Source organism: Elaeis guineensis, chromosome 5 (genome assembly GCF_000442705.2).
Source record: "Elaeis guineensis isolate ETL-2024a chromosome 5, EG11, whole genome shotgun sequence".
In the NCBI taxonomy this organism is placed as follows: Eukaryota; Viridiplantae; Streptophyta; class Magnoliopsida; order Arecales; family Arecaceae; genus Elaeis; species Elaeis guineensis.
The window spans coordinates 28266594-28278726 of NC_025997.2; positions in this window are offsets into that span (position 1 = coordinate 28266594).

Consider the following 12133-nt stretch of genomic DNA (forward strand, 5'->3'; position numbering starts at 1 on the left):
TTCATCTTCCACCACCACGTCCTCCAGTCACTGCCAAAGCTGAGTCACCATCTGAACTCGAAGCCTGATTCTCCCGCCTGAGAACCATATTCTAGAGAAGTACAGAAGTCACCTCTTCCATCTTGATGGTACTCTTTCCTACTAGTAGAGCGATCACCAAAGACTCGAAAGAGGGGAGAAGAGATGATAGTAAGACCAATGCCCTAATCTTCTCCTCAACTTTCTCACCAATGTTGAGGAGGTCGGTGAGGATCTTCTAAAAATTACTTAGATGCTCCTGCACGCTCTGTCCCTCGATCATCCACAGCTAGTAGAACTATCTCCAGAGGAAGAGAGTGTTGGTGAGAGACTTCGTCATGTACAACTCCTCAAGCTTCGATCACATCACCATCAGAGAAGTCTCATCAAGCACATAGATCACCACATCGTCCACTAGATACAAATGGATCATACTCACCATCTGTATCTAGAGCCACTTTCAAACCATCATCTCTATGGCAGTCGGCTTCTTCTCGCACAAGAGAGCCTCGATCAACTCCTGCTGGATGAGCACATCCTTCACCCTCAATTGCTAGAGAGAAAAATTACTCTTTCTATCAAATCGACTGATCTCCATTTTGATTGAACTTATCTTCTCTATCTTTTTCAATCTCAGTCAACATCGTCACGATCTGGATAACCTCGTGCGCTAATACCGCCTGTGCTCTGATATCAATTATTGAGAATATCTGGCCAGGACACCACCACCATAAGACTTTCTCGATACCACTCGCATTGCACTCGATCAGTAAGAGAAAGAAAGAAGAAAAAATAAATATAAGATAAGAGGAAAAAAATCAAATACGTGGATCAGTCCAAGGCTTATCTCCACAGGGGCATGCATAGTTTCACTATGCAAAAGAACACGTACAAGAGGAGATCCTCATACTCTCAACGCTTACACATAATCTCTCTCAACTAGAAGCTATCCTTACAAAGCTCATATTCGAACCTAAGAAGATCTCTGAATCTCTGGAACTACTACTGTGTGACAGTCTGTCTGAGGTACCCCGTACCCTTACTCTCTGCTGAACCACCACACGGTCTGCAACTAATGCCTACTGCCACCTCTCTCAGGTTTCTGCCGAACACCAAAGCTATGCCATAGCTCTCTGTTGTAGCCACAAGGTTTTAAAGGCCAAAGACCAAGTCCCACATAGAAATAGAGTTGAATCAGAACTCAAATCAGCTCCTAAATCGTCCGATCAAGATCGCATGCACCACCAGCCATTTGATCGCATCCCGCACCAAAACTACACCCATAGACCGCCCATAGACCATGAGAAACATGGAGAAATGCTGTCCAATTCATTGTGGACCATGAGAAACTAATAGGAAATGACCTGTTGGTCCACAGACGCCCCCATGGATTATCGGTCCACGCACTGTGCGTGGACCACATAAGAACTCCCGCATGCATGCCCGCCTGAGCCTGGGCCGTGCACCGTGCGTTTGCATGCTCGTGGCCAGCCCGCATGCCGCTGTGCATGCTCGCTCCACCATAGCCTCCGTCGGCCCGTTGCCGCCTCCACCAGCCCACCGTCGGCCTCCACTACTCCGTGGGTCGTGCCACCTTCTTTTATACGTATCACCTCCGTCTGGACTCCGTTTGGACTGTTCTTAGGCTTGTTGAACTTCGTTCGTCATTTTGGATCTCACTATAGACTTATTATGGATCGAATCTTGAGATGTCAAGTCCTAACAAATCATTGCAGGATCTATAGAAAATAAAAAAATTGAATGAAAGTGATTTCGTACTGTTTGGTGCTAGTGGAGAGTCCATCCAGACCGAAGTCATAGGAACCATACTGTTGAAGTTGCCTTCGAATAAAATTTGAAATTAAAAAATTATTTTTATATGCTTAAAATTGTTAGAAATATGATTTATGTACCTATGTTACTTGAACATGATTTTGAAATTAAAGGAAAGGACAACAGTTGCTCTATTTATCCTTTTAAAGAATTTTATGACAATACTTTTATAGATAATGATCTTTTATTCTTGTCACGTAATGATAATATTCTTCATATTGATCAAATAAAGAAAAGAAAAAAAGAAGATATGAATGTCACATATCTCTGGCACTGCCGATTTGGTCATATCAATGAGTCAAAGATTAACAAGTTATACGGAGAAAAGTTTTTTGATTCTTATGATTTTGAATCATATAAAACTTGTGAATCTTATCTCATAGGTAAGATGATCAAGACTCCATTTACTAGATATGGAGAAAGGGCTAGTGACATATTGGGCCTAATACATACAGATATTTGTGACCCAATATCTACTCAGGTCAGAGATGGATACTCCTACTTCATCATATTTACTGATAATTTATCAAAGTTTAGATTTGTGTATTTGATAAAATATAAATTTGAAGTCTTTGATAAGTTTAAAGAGTACCAAAGAATGGTTGAGAAACAAACTAATAAGAGTATTAAAGCTCTTCGATCTGATCGAGGAGGAAAATACTTAACTAATAAATTTTTTTATCATTTAAAAGATAATAAAATTCACTCAGAATGGATACCTCATTATACTTTATAATTAAATGATATTGCAGAAAGGAGGAATCACACCTTATTAGATATGGTGCGGTCTATGATGTGCTTCACAGATCTTTCGATCTCCTTCTGAGGATTTGCTGTTGAGACTGCAGCATATATTTTGAACAAAGTACCAACTAAGTTTGTCTCTAGCACTCCATATAAGATATGAAAAAGAAAAAAGTTCAGTCTTAAACATCTTAAGATTTGGGGTTATCTTGCTTATGTGAAAAGTATTGATGGACATAAGCTAAGTGCTAGATCAGAAAAATACAGATTTGTAGATTATTCTAAGGAGAGTATAGGATAGTACTTCTACTATCCTACTCAACAAAAGATGTTTCTTAATAGACATGTCATTTTCTTAGAAAAAGTGTTTATCCAAGAAGAGGGCAGTGGGAGGATAGTTGAACTTGAGAAAGTTCAAGACCTACAGTCTATCCAGAAGTAAGATGTGGAGAGTCCACAACTTGCTCCTTGACCTGAAGTGCCTATTGATGAGGCACAACTATTACACACACCTCCTCTCCAAAGGTCAAATAAAGTACATAATGTATCACTCAGGTATAGATTTATCATTGAGAATAACAACACACCACACATTATTGAGAATGATGATCGCACGACCTATTCAGAAGCAGTCATGAGTAGTGACACTGACAGATAGCTTGAAGTCATGAAATCTGAAATGGACTCTATGTATGCCAACTAAGTTTGAACTTTAGTTGATACACCTGAGGGTGTGACCCCAATAGGCTACAAATGGATTTTCAAGAAGAAGATTGGAGTAGATGGCCAGGTAGAGACTTATAAAGTCAGGCTAGTGGCAAAAAATTTCAGACAAAGATAAGGTATTGATTATGAAGAAATTTTTTCATTTGTAGATATTCTGAAGTCTATTCGGATTATGCTTGCTATAGCTGCATATCATGACTATGAGATCTGACAGATGAACATCAAGACTGCCTTCCTCAATGAAAATCTTGAGGAAGAAGTCTATATGATTCAACCAGAGATATTTATCTCTAGTAGGAGGGCAAATAAAGTATGCAAGCTAAAAAAAATTATTTCTGGATTAAAGCAGGTATTGAGGAGTTGGAACATTCATTTTGATGAGACGGTCAAATCTTTTAGCTTTATCAAAAATATAGATGAACCATGTATATATAAGAAGACTAGTGGGTGTGCCATAGTCTTCTTGGTCTTATATGTGGATGACATAGTGCTCATTAAGAATGATATCTCTATATTGCAATTGATCAAAACATGACTATCACAAAAATTTTTCATGAAAGACTTGGGTGAAGCATCCTATATACTTGGTATAAAGATTTATAGGAATAGATTGAAAAGAATGCTTGACTTATCCCAATCTAGGTACATAGATCTAGTATTGAAAAGATTCAACATGAAAAAAAGTAAAAGAGATTATTTACCTATGAGTCATAGCATACATCTCTCTAAGAAGATATCTCCTAAGATACCTGAAGAGAGAAAGAGAATTAGTTCTATTCTTTATGCTTCGACTGTAGGATCGATTATGTATGCTATGCTATGTATCTGAACTAATGTCGCTTATGCCTTAGACATTGTAAGCAGATTTAAGGCAGATCCAAGAAATAATTATTAGAAAGCTATAAAAAATATTTTCAAGTACTTGAGAAGGACTAGAGATGCTTTTCTTATTTATGGTGGATCTCATATGAAACTAAAGGACTTTACAGATTCTATCTTTTAATCTGATCCAAATGATAGAAAATCTATATCAGGGTATGTATTTACCTTATATAGTGGTGTAGTGAGTTGGAAGAATTTTAAACAGCCGACTGTAGCTGACTCGGTCACTGAGATCGAGTATATTGCTGCTAATGAGGCTGCTAAGGAAGCTATCTGGATAAAAAAATTTATCTCAGAGTTGGACGTGATTTCTGAAATTGAACAACCCATGCCACTTTATTGTGATAATACTACGACAGTTGCTTAAGCTAAAGAATCAAGGTCTCATCACAAATCCAAGCACATCCCAAGACGGTTCCACCTCATTCAGAAGATTATCGAAAGATAAGATGGGATCATAGAGTGAGTTGACATGAAGAATAATACAATGCATCTATTCACTGAAGCCTTGTCATTGTAGTAGTTTGACCACCACCTAAATTACATGGGCATCAAGTATAGGGGCGATTGATTTTACTACAAGTGGAAGATTGAAAGAATAATTTTCTATAAGCCAATCGTATGTGTGATGTGATTGGATATTTTTTTATATTTTATCTTTCAAACTCATATATTTGATATTTATTATTAATAAAATTAGGTATTTTATTTCATTATATGCTATATCTTAATACTTGTTTAAACTTATAATGAATTTCATAAGATAGAGTAATGATTTTAGGGTCATGATAAGATCATGCTAGTGAGACCTAAAATCTTGATAGCCTTGATCTAAAATATTTTCAGTCATAAGTTCATTGAGTCGGAGATCAATGATACCAGTAAGATAGGCACATCCTATGTATGCTCGACGAAAAGGATGATTGATCTCACAATCACTTATGTGGTGATACTAATATGAGGATATGGATGCTCATTGAAGAATGAGTTCATTGAATTGACCAAATAGAGAATATCTGATGGAGTCTTATTTAAATGTCAGCTGATTGTTCTCTAGTGAGAGTTGTGTAAGTGATTTTTAGACCCGAGATCACCATGGTATCTTGTGTATATGAATCTATGTTTTGGTTCATTCCCTAACTTGACTCTTTGAGTCTTGTGTGGGATGTTCTAGATACGATGCAGTATATATAAAAATTATGAGTGATCAACAAAAAATCAGTCACTCCTTATAAAGAGAACAAACATCCTATGTGATCTCATAGGTTGATAATTCAAGAAGTCTTTGGCCAAAACAAGATGATAATTAGAAAAAAAAATTTAATGTATCATCAACTGAATCATCATCTTTTGATCAAGATACATATAGTTAAGTGTTTGGGCTTGATATGATTTCATACCCATAATTCATCTGGGATATTATATAATCAAAGGATTGAATTACACGGTAACTGCCACTAAAGGATATTTTTGATATTTCTACCAAATTTCATCTCTTTCGAATAGTCATGACATATTGGTAGACATCAATCTTGACTTATGAACTTGCATAAATTAAAAGAGTTTAATTCAAAAATTAATTAGAAAAAATTCTGATTAAAATTGATACATTTGGACCGACCTAATCTACTCAAATTGGTTTAGGTCATAAGCCTGAGTCCACTACTGGCTAGATATGGAATCCAATGGATCACACACTTTGAAATTTGATCTTGGTCTATTCTAATTAGATTTATTATAAATTCTATGATTAATTTTATGTACTAGCACATTGTGTTAACCCAAGTTTTCAATTAGGTTAGTTCAAAGATGTTTGAGCTAAGCCTAACCTGTTGCCTTGAACCTAATTAGATTTGGTTTAATTTAATTGGTTTCTTATCTTATCATAAAAGAGTTTCATATGAATAGGGAGTCATCTATGCCACCACATTTCTCCATGCCAAAATAAATGTGCTCCCCATGTATTGGCGTTAAGAAGAAGGAAGAGTCCTTCTTAAATAAAACTCTCAACCACCTTCCTTACCTCTCATTTATTCCACACTTTTTCCTAAGGGAATGCGGCATCTGATGATGCATTGGAATGTGCATGCAGAGGAGGAGTCCTTCTGCTTCTTAAATTCCTAACTAATCTCACACGATGAATTAAATCATTGAAGAAATCAAACCAAGTGTCGGCATCCCTTAGTGGTGCCCCTTCCTTTCTTATTTAAAGAGAGTGCCCCTTATGGGATAAGGGCTGATTTCCTGATATTTTAGGGATGGGAAAGAGAGAAAAAAGATAAAACAATCTGAAAAAAAAAAAGACAAGAAAAAAAGGAGAGAAAAACAGAAAGGAAAAACAAGAGTAAAAAAGGAAAGGCAAGAGGTTGCTTGTCCTTGGGTTCAGTTCTTCCAAAAGTTGGTTTTTGAATCTGATTAGGTCATGAGATCTTTTGAGAAAAGATTTCTAGTATGGTTTTGATGGAGGATTTGAAGACATACAGGTGGTAGTGCAATCCGTTCCTTGAGAAGGAAAGTAAGCAGTGTACTTGAGAAGAAGACTGTAGCACAACATCAAGTTGGGAAGGACCCTGATCTGTCCCGTGTGGATCGCCATTGGAGGATATCTACTTTGGTGTCTCATGAAGATCATTGTTCACTAGATTCTCATATTTAGAAAGGTATAATATCTTACCTTATATGCATGCTTGATTGGTTTGATTGAAATCTACAAGGCAATCCTAGGGTTTGTGTTCTGGTTGGCTGGTTTTAAGAGTTAAAACTTGTTTTACGCATGTTAAAAATTTTTCAAAAATCATATTTTGCTATGTGATCGGAACCCAATACTAAAGATGTAGAGAAAATATTTTTTGTTGGAGATAAGGGTCATGAAGATGATCCTAAAACCTATGACGAGTCAATATCTGACATCGACTTCGAGAAATGGTTGAATACTATGAAGTCAGAAATTGACTCAATGTATTCAAACTAATTATGAACCTTAGTGGATCCATTAAAGGGTATAATACTCATTGGGTGTAAATGGATCTACAGAAATAACACAGGTGCAGATGGTAAGGTAGAGACCTATAAAGCTAGGCTCGTGACGAAAAGTTATAGTCAGCGCAAAGGCATTGACTATCAAGATACTTTTTTACTTGTAGCCATGCTTAAATCCATCCACATACTGCTTGCCATTATAGTTTTTTATGATTATAAGATATAGCAGATGGACATGAAAACTACATTCCTGAATGGATATCTTGATGATAATATCTATATAGAGCAGTCTTTGAATTTCACTTTCAGTGATGTAGATCATAAAGTCTATAAGTTGTAAAGATCCATTTATGAATTAAAATAAGCTTCTCAAAGTTGGAGTACTCATTTTAATAATGTGATCAAATTATTTGATTTTATCAAAAATAAGGAGGAACCTTGTGTATACAAGAAGGTCAGTGGGAGCACTGTCACATTTTTTGTACTATACGTGGATGATATCCTCCTTATTGGGAATAACATTCCTATGCTGATCTCGATCAAAAGATGGTTGTCTAAGAAATTCTCTATGAAAGATCCAGGGGAAGTATTCTATATTCTGGGAATAAAGGTCTATAGAGATGGATCTAGAAGGATGCTTGATTTATCACAGAAAATATACATAGAGAAAATGCTGAAGAGGTTCCACATGGAGAACTCTAAAAGGAGACTTCCACCCCAAAGGTATGGCATTACTCTCTCCAAAAAGATGTGTCCAAGCACACTTGAGGAGACTGAGTGCATGAGCAGAATCTCTTACACTTCGGCTATAGGAAGCTTTATGTATACCATACTATATGTACTCAACTTGATATTATCCTTGCTGTGAGTATCAGGAGCAGATATCAATCGAATCTAAGAGAGGAATACTGGATAGCTATGAAGAACATCTTTAAGTACTTAAAAAGAACTAAGAATTTATTTTTGATCTTTGGAGATGAATCAGAGTTACGGATTGATGGATACACTGATTCAAACTTTTTGTCTGATCCTAATGATAAAAAGTCTGTATCAAGGAGTGTGTTCATATACAATGATGGTGCCACTAGCTGAAAGAGTTTCAAGCAACCTATCATTGCAGACCTGATGATGGAAGCTGAATATGTTGCTACCTCGAATGCTGCAAAGGAAGCCTTCTAGTATAAGAAGTTTATCGTGAAACTTGGAGTAATGACATCAGATGCCATCACATTATACTGCGACAACAATGATACTATCGCACTTGCTAAGGAGCCCAGGTCTCATCAAAAGTTCAAACACATCGAGCTGCAGTTTCATATAATATGCAACTATCTCGAGAAGAAATATATCGAAATGCGAAGAGTAGACTCCATGGATAACATGACAGATCCACTGGCAAAGCAATCAAACCAGCCAAAGACTAAAGTCCACCTTGAGAAGATGGGACCAAAGTTAGTAGCCAATTGACTTTAGATCAAGTGGAAGATTGTTAGATGTATATCCTAGAAGCTAATATGGCAGATATATTATAATAATTTTAGGATATATTTTTATACTTAAACAATTGATTTATCAATAAAGTGGATAATTTTATCCATTCTTGTGTTATGTATCTGAGAATCATCCAAAAAAATAATAATTTAAGATATATATTCTAAGGAGTTTAGATTTGAGATATGTATAATTAATTTTTAAATTACTCTCGATCGATGGATCATTATAGAGATAGTGATTGATTTGATTAGATTAGCATACGGATCACTTCCTTCGAGATAGACGAGTCTCGAATCTACGATGTAAAGATACTGAGCGAGAGTGCGGATGGTTGTTAGAGAATATCGATACTGAGCGTGACCATACGAGAGATCATATGATGTCTACTCACTTGTCAGTGATCTTCTCGATGCTGTAGTAGTGAGTGATTTCTTGATCTACGGTATCTCGATCGCTTACAGTGGGATTACTGTAGTTTGACTGTACATAAATATGATCTCTTAGTCATTTGGATCCTTGTAGTATATATTGGCTATAGTAGATTTATTATAGAAGTAGGATGCACACTTATAAGGGATCTATCGATCTTAATAGATAAGAAGTAGTCCTATGAGATTTGAGAAGTCAAGTCCATAAGTCTATGGCCCTAGCAAGGTGATTGATGGAAAGGAATTTCCATGAATATTATATTTGGACTTGAGCTAATTGAATCTTTCATATGATGGATGTTGGGGTTTGATGAGCTTTCATGATCTTCGTCTTATCAAAACTCACGATAGAGGAACTAAATCATACAGTAACTATACCTAAGGATTCTATTTTCTATTCTGCTGGATTACCACTACATGCTACTGGCATCATTAGTGGATTGTGAGAACTCATTAGGATCATTTTGGATCGATGATCCTTGTTGAACGTGAGTTAAAATTATTCTAGCCCATCGAAAGGTATTTTGATGACACTATGATGGAGATCATAGTATATCTCGCTACTAAATAAAACAAAACCTATGAGGTCACACACAAAAGAGAATTTTGACTGATCAGATGGTTGAGTTATGATTATGAATCATAATAGAATTTAATTATCAATATGATTGATAATGTAAAAGTTGCAATTAACTAATTCACTAAGTGTTAGTGAATTGCAGGAGGATCAATTAGCAATTGGATTACTGTTTGGCTCAATCTGATCGTGCTATGTGATTTAAATCAGATCTAATTAAATTAGATTTAATTTAGTTTGATTTAGATTTGATTAGATCAAGCTTAATTAGATTATGAGATAACTCAATTACATAAGAAGATCAATTTCTAGTTTGACTAGAACTTAATTCAATCAATTTTCTAATTAGATTAAAATTTAATTCAGATTTAATTGAGTTTCTAATTGGATTAGGAATTAACTTAATTTGGGTGCTAACTAATCCTAAATTGGTTAGGATTAAAATAGATTTAAATCAGCCCTTAAAAGAATCCCAGTTGGATTGGGATTCTATCTCCTTGTGTCATCCATGTTCATGCCTAGAAAGGAGATGCCTTCTTGGTTTTTGTGCCAACAATAAATCACACCATAAGGCCTCACATGCCCTCTCTTAGTCCCTTTTAGATTTGGATTAAGTCTTCTTTGATTTGAATTTAAATCAACTTAAATTTGAATTGAAACTGGAGTCCTAGTTTGATAAGGTGATTGACCTTGTCAAAACCTAAACCCTATACAACTCTTGGATGCCACTTATAAAAAAAGGGCCTTTGGGATGTGGAAAATAATGTGAAAACATCCTTGGGGTGTGAGCTTGGGCATGGGTCTCCTCTTGGGCATGGGGTATTTTAGAGAGAAGAGAGAAGGAAAAAGAGAAAGGGTTCTTATAGTTTCTTCTTTCTCTTCTTCTTTCTCCTAGCTTCTTCTTCTCGGGAGAGTCTTAGAGATTGAAGAAGATCCTAATCAACCATCAAGGAAGTGATCTCTATAATAGAGCTAGCACTCTGAGATCAAAGAGCCTCCAATCAGATTAGGTCTCGTGTGGATACTCGTAGAGATCGAACACATGCACGGCTACACCAGAACCTGAGACATCCTCGATCTAGATCTGAAGGAATTCAGTGATTCAGATACATGATTCGATCATAAAATTATTTTATTCTTTGAAATCAGATACTCTTAATCTTGTTTATCATTATATGAACTAGATCCATATATATTTGATTTAGATCTATGCATGCGTAGGATTAAATCTGATTTAATCTTTGTTTCGCTGCTTGTTTTTCAAAATTATTTTAAAATCTGTATGCACAATACCTAAAATCCAATAGAGGGAGCCGCCATAGAGGAGGAGAAAGGAAAGAGAGAAGGATAGGTAGCCAGAGAGAAGGTGTAGATGTGAAAGGGGCCGTCATAGAGGATAGGGCTCATAGATGGGTTTGGAAGAAGAAAAAGATGAAGAGGAGAAGTGGATGAGGAGGAAAGTAGGGGTGCAATTGAGCGGAGTCGAATAGCTAGAAGCTCAAGTTCGATTCAACTCAAAATATTCGAAACTCAGCTTAAGATTGATCGAGCCTTAATATCCCAAGCTTGAGCTCGACTCAATAAAAAATAAGTAAAATTCAAGATCGACTCAACTCGACTCGAGTATCAATCGAGCCATACTTGAACTCGAGTTCGAGCTCGAAATTAAATCTTAGTCTACTAATAATATATATATTATAAATAAAAATAATATTATTAAAAATATATATAAATTCGAGTAAGCTTGTGAATTTTTAAGCCATATATCTTGCTACACTCGACTCAAGCTCGAAATAACTGAGTCAAGTCAAGCTCGAGTAGCTCATGAGTAACTCGACTTGTTTGCATCCCTAAAGAAAAGAAATGTGAAGAGGGGACCCATCAGCAAGAAATGGGTTGGAGGAAGAGAAGGAGAATATGGAGGAGAACAGGATGGAGATGAAGTAAAAGGGGAAAGATGGGTTGTCAGCAAAAAGGATGGAGGTGAAGAGGACCATCATGGAAGGGGTTGACATTTGGGTGGCTTGGAGGAGGATGAGGAGGAGGAGATGGATGAGGAGGAAGGGGAGGCGGTAAAGTAATGAGTGGAGATGAAGAGAGCTACCTTAAAGGTGGAGAAATGGATGAGCAAAGGAGAGGAGGAACGAGAAAGAGGGAGAAAAAAGGATACCGATAATGGAAGAGGAGGAGATCAATCAGAGAGGAGAGAGGAGGAGATAAGAGTATTTTTGTCATTTTATAAATTAATAGTATCATGTGATGTCATGTAATATCATTACGCTAATGGAGATGGATGCCAGTTTGTCATTTTTTAAAGTACAAAAGATATAAATAAAATTGGACTGAAGTTGAGGGGATGCTTCTATAATTTTTTTTAAAGATTGTTTGGTTGGGGATAATCTAGCATGCAAAATAATTTTCATGTCAGATTACCATATTTGGTATAAAAAAA